At 39.9% G+C, this 16,305-nt stretch overlaps 1 long non-coding RNA gene across 1 annotated transcript in view; it reads right to left on the bottom strand.

Annotated features, from left to right (window-relative positions):
- LOC146865776 (uncharacterized) overlaps nucleotides 1-16,305 on the bottom strand; it is a 105,434-nt gene that overhangs the window by 75,176 nt on the left and 13,953 nt on the right. The gene's annotated exons all lie outside the window — the stretch shown is intronic.

Here is a 16,305-nt window from a genome sequence, read left to right as displayed (position 1 = left end):
AGATTGTAATATGTATGGCATAGCACTGTGCGTTATAACATAGGCATCGAGGAAGGCACGTTAGATGGGGCAATATAACCCGTGCGAAGACAAGTGTGGCATGACATATTCACGGGGTGGTGTTACAGTGCACATGGGCTAGAGAGTGTCATAGCATATGCACTAGCTAGTGGAATACAACACAGAGGTGTGTGGCACTCGGCAGGCAATGGTGGGTGTAACACAGCATTGGGCTCTGTCAGGAGCGCGCTGTGACTCTCAAGTGATGTTCATCCCCTTTCCAGAGAGTAAAATAAAAAGTATTACACATCCGGCAGTGGATGTGTGTTTTATTAACCGTGAGGGGGGTTCCTTGCATAGTTTTGGTCGAATTTTTGTCGAATCCCCTTTGAATGGCTTGGTGTGCATGTGTAATAAATGTGCCCGTCAATAGCTACCCATGTTTGTATAAATAAACGACAAGGGTGTCTACCGGGATTAGGCACGGTAGGGCATCAGACATGTCAGAGCTTCACTAGTAGTGTAAATACATTCCACGTGGATTCATTGCATGCATAGTCGCCTTTTAATGAATATCCCGCAAATCGTCATGGTGATAGGTACGTACGGTTTGTCCAGCATGTCCTAGGTGTGTCTATAAATAAATATTTTTTTAAAATAATAAAAACAGTGGCCGGCCCTAGGGATTGGGGTCAAAAAAATATAATTAGGAGACAGGCCCTGGGGGATGGGGTCATCAGGGCCAATAAATTAGAATAAGAAGGGGAACCACACAGCCCCCCTTCTTAAAAAATTAAAATAAATAAAAGACTGGCATCGTGCCGGAGGCCATGCCCCCTCCGTGCAGCACTCTGCAAACGCGCCCCCAACAGGCATCTCCAGTATGCGCCAGGGAGCTGCTCTGCAGACAGGTGTTCTGAGGCCAAGCCCCTTTTTACACCTCTCTGCAACGCAGCTCTGTGGCGCTTACTGGAGGTACCTAGTGGTCTAGTTTGACCCTAGGGACCCTTAGGATTCAAGGGGACTTAATCTCTCAACTTAGAACAGCCACAGGGCGCGTTTACACAGTGGTGAAGGGAGGGGACGGGGCCTGAGGTGACGTGTGCAAACACGCACTATGGCACGTTTTAAATTGGGGATATAATTTCCCTTCAATACTGAGGGCCCCTGGGGGCTAACTAGCCCACCAAGTGCTTCCAGTAAGCGCCACTGAGCTGCATTGCAAGGAGGTGGTCCAGGCCGTGCCACTTTTTACACCTCTCTGCAACACAGCTCTGTGGCATTTACTGGAGGTACCTAGTGGGCTAGTTGGACCCTAGGGACCCTCAGGATTCAAATGAACTTAATCTCCCAACTAAAAATGGACACAGGGCGTGTTTACACAGTGGTGAAGGGAGGGGACGGGGCCTGAGTTAACGTGTGCAAAAACGCCCTGTGGCCTGTTTTAAGAGGTAGTTTTAATCCCCATGCCCTATTATGTACTAGGGGCTTACAGAGGAGGTCATGCTAATCACAGGGGGACCCCAACGCATAATGTTCCCTAGTGTATGTAGGTGTTTTCACTGTATTCTAAGTGTCTTTTAACATAGCACTGGCTAGTCAGACTCAGTTACCACCAGTATCCGTCTGAAAAAGTTGAGGGTACAGGATGATTTTGCAACAAGGCTTCTTTCTGCTCTTCTTTTTGTTCTTTCTGCACGTTATCCTTCTTCCTGCACTTATCTTCGTATTTGAGGACTTCTGTTGCTTCTTTCTGCACTTCTTTTGTTTCTTTCTGTGCATTTTTTCTTCTTTCTTCACATGTCCTATCTCTGTAGGCATAGTTAGAAATTAGCATTTAAAAAACCTTGCAAATTCACTGAAAAAAACATGGGTTTCACACACGTTATAGTTAGGAATTAGCATTTAAAAAACCTTAGAAATTCAATGAAAAAACCAAAGGTTTCACACATGTTATAGTTAGCTGGACATTTCACTCGTAAAAAACCATTGAAATTCCCCCGTTATAGTTAGTTCAGCTAACTATAACTCGCGCGCCCGCAATGCACTGCTGATGACGTCACATATTACATCACTCATGACATGGTCAGTGACATCACTCATGACATCACTGATGACATCTCAAATGACATCACTGATGACATCACTGATGACATCATCCTTGTGATAGAGTGGCAGACCTCCTCTCACCCTAATATAACCTTTGATACACACATTCAAAAATAGAGACTAACATTTTCAAAACAATGGACATACCAATACCAGTTACAACAACCTCTTCAGTAATTCTAAGATCCACATACACATCCACTCATTCACCAACAGTCCTATACAGTCACTCATACATGTACTCACTCATCATATGTACTCATGCACCTATACATCCTGTTACACAATGCCACTCATCCATAGAGTTACTCACACACATAGTCACTCATGCTAATAAAGAATCAAACATACATTTACTTGCATATACAGTTATACACACACCACCACACTTACTTCTACGGAAACTTACACATACTTAGTCTTTTAAACAATCACTTATAGAAACACATACTTATTCATACAGGAACTCTTTCAATCTCTCACTCTCACATATACTCACATATATACACCAATAGTCACATATACTAGTTTAAAACATATGTAGTTACTCATAAAGACACTATTGAGACAGTCATTCACTCACTAACACACCCATACACACACTCATCCACCCATACAGTCCTGCACATATGCTGTGTTCAACACATACAAACAGTGAGTCACTCATTCATGCACCTATGCACTACGTAATACCCCCCACCGAACCATGCAGACACTCAGACTGATACTCAAAAAACCAACTAATAACCTATATAGACACCCATGTAGCTACTCACCAACCCATGCAGCCACTTATACACAAAGTGAGAGACTGATACAGATATTTACATATTTAAACATTACTCACTAAGCCATGTATTCACTATGATACACTTAATCAGTCAGTTACACAATCAATTTTTCAAAAACAAATCATCCATTTAGACACTTATATACCCATTTATTCTTCCATCGACCTTGAGATATACATATATAAAACATATTTAATTTTCAGAAAAACACACATTCACTGGATGATGTCATCAGTGATGTCATCAGTGATGTCATTTGAGATGTCATCAGTGATGTCATGAGTGATGTCACTGACCATGTCATGAGTGATGTAATATGTGACGTCATCAGCAGTGCATTGCGGGCGCGCGAGTTATAGTTAGCTGAACTAACTATAACGGGGGAATTTCAATGGTTTTTTACGAGTGAAATGTCCAGCTAACTATAACATGTGTGAAACCTTTGGTTTTTTCATTGAATATATATATATATATACACATATATATGAACAAAACAAATGGCACTGAAGCTATTTTGAAAGGGCTCACCACGGCACTCCAACCATCCGGCTTTCTTGGCCCGCATGTAGCCCCACAGCCTCTCTCCACAATTAATAAGGTCCGACGCGTTTCGGGGCCAGAACGCCCCCTCCTCATGGACTCAACACAAAGGTATGCACGGCTCACCTTCATTTGATTCAAAAACATTTTATTGAATCGGTCCGCCCTAAGTGGGTGTGGCTTGCATGGTTTCAGCCACCAGGGATGCTGGTTGCTGTAGTCCGTGAAGGTGAGTATAATTGTTAACCTTAAGTAGGTTGCATGTCTCTGTGCACAATTGTCAATATTAAATCCTTTAGTAGGGAATGAGAACAGGTTCTGAGGCCACAGTTTAAAACGGAATGTCGCGCTGCATGGCAAGAGAGGGTAATCTCGCCACAGTCTCCTCACACGCAGTGTCTTTTAGCCGCATGTAGAAGCGGAGCTCCTTCCCACGGCCAGAGCCAGCCATGTAGGTACAGGAACAAACAAATGGCTCTGAAGCTATTTTGAAAGGGCTCACCACGGCACTCCAACCATCCGGCTTTCTTGGCCCGCATGTAGCCCCACAGCCTCTCTCCACAATTAATAAGGTCCGACGCGTTTCGGGGCCAGAACGCCCCCTCCTCATGGACTCAACACAAAGGCATGCACGGCTCACCATCATTTGATTCAAGAACTACTGAACAGATTTACACAAGACCTACAAAAGGCACTTCCTTGACCTGTAGACTACCTCTCTGCCAAATTTCAAGTAACTCTGTTCAGCCGTTCGGGCTGTAGCTGTGTCTAAAGGTCCTATGGAAAAATGCATGGGAAAAACGCGTTTTGGGACCCCCCTTTTTTCTCAGCCCCTGCTTGACGAATCCCCCCGAGACTTTCAGGGTAGGAGCGGAGCGTAGCGCCCCATTAGTTTTGAAAATTTCGCGAGGATTCGTCGACCGGCGCCAAAGTTATTCCAAATAGAATGTTGCGGTTTTCCTATGGAAACAGGGTCCTAACTATAACTACCTACTGGCGACCGCCAGTAGGTAATATATATATATATATATATACACATTACCTACTGGCAGTCGCTACAGTTAGGACCTAGTTTCCAGAGGAAAAGCATTTTTTGTTTTCCTAATAACTTTGGCGCCGGATGACGAATCTTCGCGAAATTTTCAGAACTCGTGTGGCGCCCTGGTCATCTCCTATCCTGAAAGTTTCGGGATGATTTGCCAAGCGGGGGCTGAGAAAAAAGTGTTTTCTCCATGTTATTTTCTATAGGAAACTTTAGACACGACTACATCCCGAACTGCTGAACGGAATTACACCAAATTTGGCAAAAAGGTAGCCCTTGGTTTAGAAAGAGAACTTTTTTTAAATGGTGGAAATCTGTTTAGTAGTTGCTGAGAAAATCAAAAAATAAAAGTTTCGATCTATAGAGGCGCGGGGGATCCGCGCACCCTGCCGATCACGAGCTGCATTCTAATTGGCTGTCAACACTTCAAACCAGGAAGTGTTGGCAGTCGTCTTGTCCCTCGGTAGAACTGGTATTGGTGTGTCCATTGTTTTGAAAATTGTAGTTTGTATTTTAGAGTGTGTGTATCAAAGTTTATATTAGGGTCTGCCACTCTATCACAAGGATGATGTCATCAGTAATGTCATCAGTGATGTCATTTGAGATGTCATCAGTGATGTCATCAGTGGTGTCACTGACCATGTCATGAGTGATGTAATATGTGACATCATCAGCAGTGCATTGCGGGGGCGCGAGTTATAGTTAGCTGAGCTAACTATAATGAGGGAATTTCTATGGTTTTGTACGAGTGAAATGTCCAAGTAACTATAACACCCATGAAACCTATGGTTTTTTCAGTGAATAGATAGAGAGATAGATAGATAGATAGATAGATAGATAGATAGATAGATAGATAGATAGATAGATAGATAGATAGATAGATAGATAGATAGATAGATAGATAGATAGATAGATAGATAGATAGATAGATAGATAGATAGATAGATAGATAGATAGATAGATAGATAGATAGATAGATAGATAGATAGATAGATCCTACTGGCGGTCACCAGTAGGTAGGACCAACGTTTCCATAGGAAAAGCATTTGTTGTTTTGTCAATAACTTTGGAGCCGCTTGAGGAATCTTCACAAACAATTTAAAAAAAACTTCCCCTTTTCGGTTCAGATGCAAGTTTCAGGGTGATCCATCAAGTGGGGGATGAGAAAAAAGGGGGGTCCCAAAACGCGTTTTCCCCATGTTATGTTAATGGTGATTTTTCACTTTTTGAAGGTGCCTACAGCCCAAACAGTTGAACGGACTTACACCAAATGCGGCATAAAGTTTAATGTTGGTCCAGAAACTGTGCTTTTTGTGATATGGTGTAAATCCATTCAGTAGTTTCTGAGATGTTTAAGTTTAAATATATAGATATCTGGCAGCCTACTGAAACCCTACTGAAATTTCAACCAGGAAGTGTTGGCAGCCATAAACAAGTCCCACATAAAATGTTTAAAAACAAAAGAAAAGGGTGTAGAGTAAAACCCCCTAACCCTCTAGGCCTCTTGGGGAGGGTCACACTGGGACCCCCCAGGGACAGAAAAAGCATAAAAACAATTGGCAAGATCCACAGATCCGGCTGAACGTTAAAAAAAATGCCGCCTCCCCAGGGCAAAAGAAATAATTAATGTGGGAGGTGTTCCCCCACAGCCCTGGGGACCCCCACCTCCCCGAGACAACACTTTAAAATTAAATAGGGGGCCTCGAGGCACCCACAGCCCCAGGGGGCTTGGAGGGGGCCAAGCGGCCAACAAGGACTCATGTTACCTCCAGTAAGCCCCACACATTGGGATTGCAGCGAGGTGGTCAGAGGCCATGCCCCCTTTCTCCACCATTCTGCAAATGCACCTCTCGATGCATTGCTGGTGGGGCAATGAGGTCTTCTTGCCTCCAAAGGGCCTCAGGACAAAAGTGTACTTCTTCCTCACTTCAGAAACACCTATAACATGCCAAATGAAGCTTGCAGGGACAATGCACAGACAGGGTCTGTACTAGTAGCAATCACCCATTGTGAAAGTAATATTTCTCTGCATGATTGAGACGATTGTGTCAGTACTTGCCTACATGTCTGAGAGAGTGTAGAAGTACACCTCTATCAGTGCCATGAGATGTTTAAGTAAATGTGGTGGTATGTAACTGCCTGCTGTGATACCTCTATGGCTGTCTAAATGTGTAAGTAAGTGGCTGCAGAAATACTTCAGTGTCTGTGTTAGGTAATACAGAGCTACATACTTGTGACTGCAACTACCTTTGAGTCTCGTGCATGTATTAATAGTTTTTGGTGAGTGACTGAATCTATACATGTTTCTGTAACTGTCTCAACAGCTTAAACAAAGGCTTTATGTTTTTTTGAACATGTATGTCAGTTGCTTTACGGATGGCATACTCTATGTAGTACGTGGCATAGGGCATGCAAGTGCACAAGTAACTTAGTGAACTGGAAAGAACATCTTTGATCTTTAAGGACAATGTGGCTTGTGCATTCTGAAACTTGGACTTAAGACAGCTTTTACATGACAAATTAAGATACAAGTGAAAGTGTATACACAGGACATGTACTACAAAGCATCATCCATGTTTGAAAGAGTATTTCTTTACATGAATGAGTAGGTTTGTCAGTAATTGCCAACATATCTGAGAAATTGTAAGAGTACACCTGTAGCAGTGCCATGAGACATTGAGTAAATGTGTCAGAATGTGGCTGTCTATTTTAGTATATCTCTGACTCTAACTCTCTATGTAAGTGGCTATTAACAAACACCTCAGTGCCTGTGTTACGGAAAAAAGAGAGCAATATAGATGTGACAACAACTATGTTTGCATCTGCTGCATGCACAAGTAGTTTCTCGGTAAGTGACTGAATGTGTGTGTTTTTCTGTAGCTGTCTGACAAAGCAATGCAACACGCAGGATTAAAAAAACACTATTTGAGAATGGCACATTTTATATCCACATGTAAATATTTCCACATCTTCTAATTCCTTGCTAACTAAAAGTGTAACTCTTTAGCCACAGTTTGTTTATTACCAATTACACCATGTAGTAAGCAGCAAATATACAACATACTAATTCAAGGCAATAGATTGAGAACCAATTTCTCATACACCTAGTCTGCAAATCAGACAAACTGTCACCTTCTCATACACTCATAAAGTTTCTTACTCACCTGTTATTAAACATACAAAGTCAGTCACAAAGCCACTCATACATTGCCTCATATAGTTTCAATATATTTGCAAAAATATTTTATACTCATAACTTTTTCACATATCCCTATTTAATCTTCTTTTTCTCTAACTTAAATGTAATTCACATACCTGAAAATTGAGTTTGTTGATCAAATATTATTTTTGGGTCTTATCAGATAGATGCAATACTGTCAGGAAATATAAAAACTAAGCATTAGCATAGCATCCCACTCTCACACAAAGCAACCATTAATGGCAGCATTTTCAACTTTGCACCCACTGATAGTGTGGAAGGCAGCAAATAAAACATATATTTCTTTTTTTTATTTTGTCACTCCATTCCTGAATGGTTAGTATGGGTTAATCCTTCTATGCACTTGTAGTAGGAAGCCCAATATGTGTGGGTGTTTTTCACATTTGTGACATTAGGCTATACGTGGACTATATTTGGGTCATATTTGCGCTACATTTGGGCTCTTTTCTCTCTGATGCCCATCTTGGGAAACTTATTTATAAAGCTCCCTAATCTCTTCATTTACTGCAGTATCCTCGGTAGAAAAGGTTTTCTGTTTTCCACTTTAATTCAATCAAGATGGTGGTCAGATGTGCCACACGTTTGACATATATTCAGAATGTAGCACTCTACTTGCTCATCAGAAAACTAGTAAACTGCTGATCACCAGGGGGTTAAATGCCAGTCTGCTGCTGGTGTTGAAAATGCATGTTTCAGTCTACATGTCAGAATGTTTAAATCAAATGAAGAGGAAGATATTTGAGCACTCGCTTAAAATGTGTCCTAATTTTTCTTTCTCAGTGATGTCATCAGTGATGTCATTTGAGATGTCATCAGTGATGTCATCAGTGATGTCACTGACCATGTCATGAATGATGTAATATGTGACGTCATCAGCAGTGCATTGTGAGGGCGCGAGTTATAGTTAGCTCTACTAACTATAACGGCCGAATTTCTCTGGTTTTGTACAAGTGAAATGTCCAACTAACTATAATGTCCCTGAAACCTATGGTTTTTTTCAGTGAATTTCTATGTTTTTTAAAATGCTAATTTCTAACTATAACGTCCCTGAAACCTATGTTTTTTTCAGTGAATTTCAATGTTTTTTTTTAATGCTCATTTCTAACTATAACGTGTCTGAAACCTATGTTTTTTTCAGTGAATTTCAAAGGTTTTTTAAATGCTATTTTCTAAGTATAATTTTTTTTTATTTCCAATTTTTTTAAATTATTATGAATTTTTTTAATTCTTTTGTAGTTTGTAAAAGATAAATATTATAATTTTTTTTTTAATATAAAAGATTGGAGCCGTACACCCGTCCCGATGGGTGCACGAATTCAAGCTGCCATTTTGGTAAAGTCGTGTAGGACGCGCGCTTCGTAAGCGACGTGTGTGTGAATTACGACCCCAGGTAACATTACACACGGAGTTGCGGTCCTCGCGCTGTGTGCACGAATCCGCCGTGACTTTTTAGCTTCTAAATGTATACATATATAACTTTTACATGTATATTAAACCAAAAGATTACTTTACTTTTTTTATAAAAATTATATCTTTGTAAGTAGAATAAAGATAAATTACTATTAGTAAATATATTTTTTAGAAATCGCGACGAGTGTACGCGGTGTGCGTTCATGGTGCGTGAATTCAGGTGAATTTTTCCAAGGAAGAATTTCATTGGTTCATAACTTTTTCATTCTCGAAGTTTCAAGACCCCACCCATATTTTATTCTTCTTTGCAGAACCTCAGCAGAAAGACTGCAGCTGTGATTTATGTGTACTTTTTCTCCATTGTTTGGGAGTTTTTGAAAAAGGACAAATGGCTTCTTCCAACATTCCACCACAGGTTCATCCAGAGGAAGAAGTTAATGAACCAGAACCAGTGAAGGAAAGGTTTGAAAATGTTGTCTGGGCTTACTTTTCCATACCAGAAGGACAAAAGAAAGTGAATGCACAGAAGGTTACGTGCACTCAGTGCCAAAGGGTCCTGTCACGTGGATAGGAAAAGAAGTATTCATGTGGCACCTCATCCATGCTGAAGCATCTTCAGACTATTCATCCAAGGGCGCTTGCACGAGATCAACATCATCGTGCAATGGTGAAGCAGTTTGCAGAACAAGCCTAATCTGGAGGTGCAAGCACATCATCTGGTTCTCCAACTGCCATGACAACCAGTATCAAGCCTGAATTTGCGGGACTTAAACAGAGTTGTGTAAAATGCAACAAAGTTCTCTGCATTGGAGAACAATCCATAGATGCAATTGTATTTGCAATCTCAAACCACTTTTGTTAATGTTTTTGTTTTGTTTTTGCACTGTTACTAATTGCAAAATGTTGTGACATTTTTCACAGTTTATTCTGCTTATTTTTGTGTCATTTTTGAAAAAATACAAAAAAAAATGTTAAAAAGTTTAAAAAAATCACACGAATAATATAAAATAACAAAAGAAGAAAAAAACCCAGTTCTTGTTAGAACTACCTATTCTGGTTAAAAAAGAGAAACTTCTATGTTGTGTATGAACTGTACTGATAATATCTGCATAATTACATGGGTGCATGAATACTGCCTGGATGAGTAAATAATTGCTTGGTTAATATAAGAGTGACTGGATGAGTGCTTAGGTACTGAGTAGATAGTTAGAAGATTGCGTAACTATTGCATGAGTGATTGCATGAGTACATGAGTAGTACCTGGGTGATTGCATGAGTGTATTAGTAGTAAGTAGGTGCTTGCATGAGAGTATGGGTAGTGTCTGTATAATTGGATGTGTATATGGGTAATGTCTGAGTAATTGCATGAGTGCATTGGTAGTGCATAAGTGATTGCATCAGTGCATGGGTAGTGCCTGAGTTATTGCATGAGTGTATGGGTAGTGCCTCTGTGATTAGAGAAGTGCAAGGAGAGTGCATGGTGAATTTATAAATGCCTGGGTATTGGCAGAGTGTTTGTATTAGTACATGGTAGTGGCTGGGTGACTGGAGGAGTGCCCGGGGAGTGACAGTGTGATTGCTGGCTGCATGGGTACTACTTGGGTAATTGGAGGAGTGAATCAGTACTGTGGAGGTGGTTAGGGAACTGCATGGATAGTGCACATTTGATTGAAACACTGCATGTGTTAATGCCTGAGTCATTGTACAAGTACATGTATAGTGACTGGAAACTAAGAGTGCTGCAAGTGGACAGCATGGTGAATTTATAAGTGCTTGGGTTTTTGCGCAGTGATTAGATAAGGACATGGTACTGGCTGGATGATAGGAGGAGTGGACAGAGAGAGACAGTGTGATTGCTGGACTGCATGGGTACTACCTGGGTAATTGGAGGAGTGAATCAGTAGTGTGGAGGTGGTTAGGGGACAACATAGATAGTGCGCATTTGATTGTAGCACTGCATGTCTTAATGCCTGAGTCATTATACTAGTACATGGATAGTGACTGGATACTTAAAGTGCTGCAAGTTGACAGCATGGCGAATTTATAAGTGCTTGGATTTTGGTGCAGTGATTAGATAAGGACGTGGTACTGGCTGCATGATTGGAGTAGTGCACGCAGAGTGACAGTGTGATTTCTGGACTGCATGGGCACTACCTGGGTAATTGGAGGAGTGAATCAGTAGTGTGGAGGTGGTTAGAGGACTGCATGGATAGTGAACATTTGATTGTAGCACTGCATGTGTTAATGCCTGAGTCATTGTACAAGTACATGGATAGTGACTGGATACTTAAAGTGCTGCAAGTTGACAGCATGGTGAATTTATAAGTGCTTGGATTTTGGTGCAGTGATTAGATAAGGACATGGTACTGGCTGCATGATTGGAGTAGTGCACGCAGAGTGACAGTGTGATTTCTGGACTGCATGGGCACTACCTGGGTAATTGGAGGAGTGAATCAGTAGTGTGGAGGTGGTTAGGGGACTGCATAGACAGTGCAGATTTGATTGTAGCACTGCATGTCTTAATGCCTGAGTCATTGTACAAGTACATGGATAGTGACTGGATACTTAGAGTGCTAGAAGTTGACAGCATGGTGAATTTATAAGTGCTTGGGTTTTGGCGCAGTGATTACATAAGGACATGGCAGAGTAATTTAAAAGAGTCCACGGGGAGTGAGAGGGGGATTGCTGGACTGTATGTGTGGTGATTTGGAGATTTTACCACTGCATAAGTTAGTGCATGAGTCATTGCATGAATGCATGAGTAGTGCTTGGATACGAACTGGGTGATTGCACAATATAGAATCAATAAATCATTTCTCATGTACTTATAAAATCACAAATTCACTACCTTTGCACTCCTGTAATCAGTCAAGCACCTCTCAATAATTCAGTAAATACATATACAACTATATAAATACCATCTGAACACATGCATGAGTCATTACATATTATCTAGTTAAGTGGACAACTACAACATACCAGAAAGAGTAAAATGTGGTGGTTTACTTTTGATCTACATATTGACAATTAAATCTAGAAATATGCAACATCATCAAACTATACCTCTCAACAGACTTAAGGAAGAAGACTAGTAAACAACACCTTTTATGAGCATTTCTAAAACCACACTTTTATTATACATCTTCATCATTAAATCTAAAATTATGTGGCATCATTTAAGTATACCTTAGCTCAAACTACAAAAAGAAGCATAATTAACAACACCCTATTTCACCATTCTATCTTAAAACATATGGCATCATTTAACTTTACCTTCTGTACAAACTAATAACAGAAACTTAATTATTAACACCTTATATGATCATCTTTCAAACAGCACATTTGTGCTACATTTGACCAAACTATCTATAATTATGCAGTATCATTAAACTATACCTTTGTAGAAAGAAGAAAAAATGATGCCTAATAAACTACACCTTCTATGAACATCTTTGAAAATACACATTTGTAGTGCATGTTCAACCAACTATCTAAAAATAAGAGGCATCCTTCAGGTGTACCTTTGAACAGGCTTAAATATATATATTACTGTACAGACTGTTTTTTAAACAAACTTCAAGTACAATAAAAATAATCCCAATATACATCTCTACATTTGATAATATATTCCAAACAACACAGTTTTACAATAATGTCAAATCTATTTTAAATAAACCTCAAAAATATATAACTCACCTTTCAAATAAATCTGTTGAATGAAAAATCTCACACACTCAGACAGGATTTTATTTTACACACAGTCAATATAGATCGCCAGTCTCTGCATGGTAAAACCAGTAATGGCAAGCTTTCCCTCTATTTTGCCATACAAATACAGATAAGCAACAAATCACATTGCTTCCCATAGATTTTCAGATTGAAAAACACATTTCCATTGGTAACACTTTTCAACTGACTTCTTCACCCCTTTTGCTTAATTTCAGTTTCTATAGCAACCGCTCTTGCAACATTCAACTTAACTGTCAATTCACAAGTTCACCACAGAATGTTGCAAATAAGAACAGCAAGTGTGATTGCTTTTTTTTAAAAACATGCCCTTATCCTTACAGCTGTATCTTTCAAACAGTTTTTTACTAACCAATAAGAAACATACTTTTTAAACAAAGTAAAATGCACCCTATTTTTGAATGTATAATCTTCTTAAAGAGCCAATCAAATCTCTACTTTCTAAAAAGTAGCATCTTCTCCACCATTTTAGATATCTCTCATTCTACCAACTGACTACCTCAGCTACAGACATCTTTTGATTACCTACAGAGATTCCTTCAAGATGCTTTCAGTGTGGATTGTTGGGCATATATATATATTCTGGTGCAAAAGGTATGCTGAACGCAGAGGTATTGACAAAGACTTAGCTTTGAAAAATGTAGACATAAAATGGATTGGACAGAGAGGATTAAAGTGGCACCAATTGATGCCTTTGGTTAAAACCTTTTTGATTCTCCAACCCCCTGACCTCATGACTGTGCACTGTGGTGGCAATGACCTAGCCACATTGACTGGGGTAAGTCTGGAAATGCTAATGAAGGACACCTTTGCAGAATTGATGTTGCTTTTAACCCTAACTGCCTTTGTATACTCTCACATATGCCTAAGACAGAAATGGAAGTGGTCCAATCAATTTTGTCCGCAGATTGAGAAAGCTAGAAAGAATGTCAATAAAGCTGTTTCTGCTTACCTCAGAGACCATAGAATTGGCTCCATATATAATAACAATCACGTTTCCATATGGAGGGCATCTACAGGAGTGACGAGTACACTTCACTGATGAAGGGAACAGAGTGTTTCTCAACAACGTAAAGCTCTGCATCCGCACTTACATGTAGCTGCAAGAAACTCATAATAAACAATGACCCAACATATAACCTAGGTTTATATAAAAAAAATGTTAATTATTTTTGCTAGGAGTCACGTACCCAGTGCGACTTAGAGCCGCCCACCCCTCGTGTTCACACCAGGGGGCCGCGCTGAGTGCCACGCACCCCTCGCGTTCACACCAGAGGCCGCGCCGGGAGCCGCGCTAGGGTCGCGACTCCAAATTTCTTTTTTTTTTAAACCGTCCACTTTCATTAATTTACATTCGCCCCGGGGACCCAATCCCCCCGGGAATGCTCAAATATATATATATATTGTTAATTTGATGTCTGCATGTTAACATATTTTAAATGTATGTAGTAATCTATTTTATCTACTCACAGTAGGTGTTGTTCATGGACATATGTTCACTGTTTCTTTTCTTGTTTCATTTTCACAGGAGGAAAGGAAGGGACCCACCATAATTGATGTGCACTTCACGGGTTCCCTACCCTTTTCTCCCCTGTTCCTGGTCTTTGCACATTGGACAAGATAAGAAAAACTTTATTTATTTTTCCAGTTCACTTTGAATTTACTGTCTAGAGTCTGGTGTTGGTCTATCACTATGAAAGTTTATGTTTTTGTACGGACTGTTTTTGTACGGACTGTTTTAATTTTGCCACTTGGCGAATGAAATAGTGGCCTTGGGATACCAGGGCTTGATAATCGGCAATGTCATATACAAAGTGTTACGTTGATGCCATTTGCAACACTCATTTGTACCTGTTTATTATGAAATGATCACATAACGCCAATTCATGGCTTCTAGGAGCCTTGCTTCAATTTTATATGGAATGGCCACTCGGCGAATGTAACAATGTACACATGACATATACATCTACAACTGTCTATTGTATTTATTGTGAACATTAGGGCTTGTACTATATTGGGTGTTTATTTATATAAATTGAAAGACACCATATAGGTCAATTGCTTATAGTGCAGTCTGCATTATGTACTCATTCATATACATTTATTTTAGCCCTAATTCCATTTGGAGTAATTTTGTACCACAACCAGAATTGATGTTAGGTCTAGAAACCAACAATATATAACATGGCTTACAGTTACAATTGTCCCACTGTACTTATCACGTACACTTGGGCTTGTACAGCACTGTCTGTTTATTTGGTATGTTAATATAGGCTGCTTAACATCATACAGGTCAAACTGCTAAGCGTGATGGTAATCTACTCAGAGTATGAATTTCGGTAAATGATATACACTTCAAAATGGCCGCCATAGTAACTCAGGGCCTCGACTCATTGTTAATATCAGTACTTTTTTGATGTTGTTATCTATGTATGCACGGTAATGTTGTTGTCTAAGCGTGTGATCAAGGCAGTTTACTGCCGAAACGTGTATCGTCTGAGTAATAAACTCTTTTTTGCACTCGCTGTGGACTGTTCAAGTGTGCGCTTTATTGAACTTTGGCTGTAATACATATATATATAAATTCACTTAAAAAACCATAGGTTTCACACATGTTATAGTTAGGTGGATATTTCACTCGTAAAAAACCAATGAAATTCCACCGTTATAGTTAGTTCAGATAACTATAACTCGCGCGACCGCCACTATCACAAGGATGATGTCATCAGTGATGTCAAGAGTGATGCCACTGACCATGTCATGAGTGATGTAATATGTGACGTCATGAGCAGAGGATTGCAGGCGCAATCCTAACTATAACACGCGCGCCTGCAATCCTCTGCTCATGACGTCACATATTACATCACTCATGACATGGTCAGTGGCATCACTCTTGACATCACTGATGACATCATCCTTGTGATAGTGGCGGTCGCGCGAGTTATAGTTATCTGAACTAACTATAACGGTGGAATTTCATTGGTTTTTTTTCATTGGTTTTTTACGAGTGAAATATCCACCTAACTATAACATGTGTGAAACCTATGGTTTTTTAAGTGAATTTGCAAGGTTTTTTAAATGCTAATTCCTAACTATAACGTGTGTGAAACCTATGGTTTTTTCAGTGAATTTGTACGTTTTTTTAAATGCTAAGTTATGTATGTATTATTATTTTTTTATATATTTTTTTATGGTTTTTCACCGTGCGCACACCCCCGCGATTTAAAAAAAAAAAATGTCAATGTTTTTTTCTGCCTTCGGGGTCCTTCAGGGACCCCCTGACAAAGGCTAGGGGGTCAGAAACTCTCTACCCTGCCCCCTTTTCACGTTCGCCACCTTCCTTTTCCACTCTTGCACTGAAAACAAACAAAATGGCGGCCGACACTTCCTGATTTCGACCGATTCGAACGTTGACTGACATGTAACAACCAATCAGAATTCCGCTC

This window comes from Triturus cristatus, chromosome 2_1 (genome assembly GCF_964204655.1).
Source record: "Triturus cristatus chromosome 2_1, aTriCri1.1, whole genome shotgun sequence".
Lineage (NCBI taxonomy): Eukaryota > Metazoa > Chordata > Amphibia > Caudata > Salamandridae > Triturus > Triturus cristatus.
Note: the sequence above shows the minus strand (reverse complement) of the source record. Positions and strands in the feature narration are given on the sequence as shown.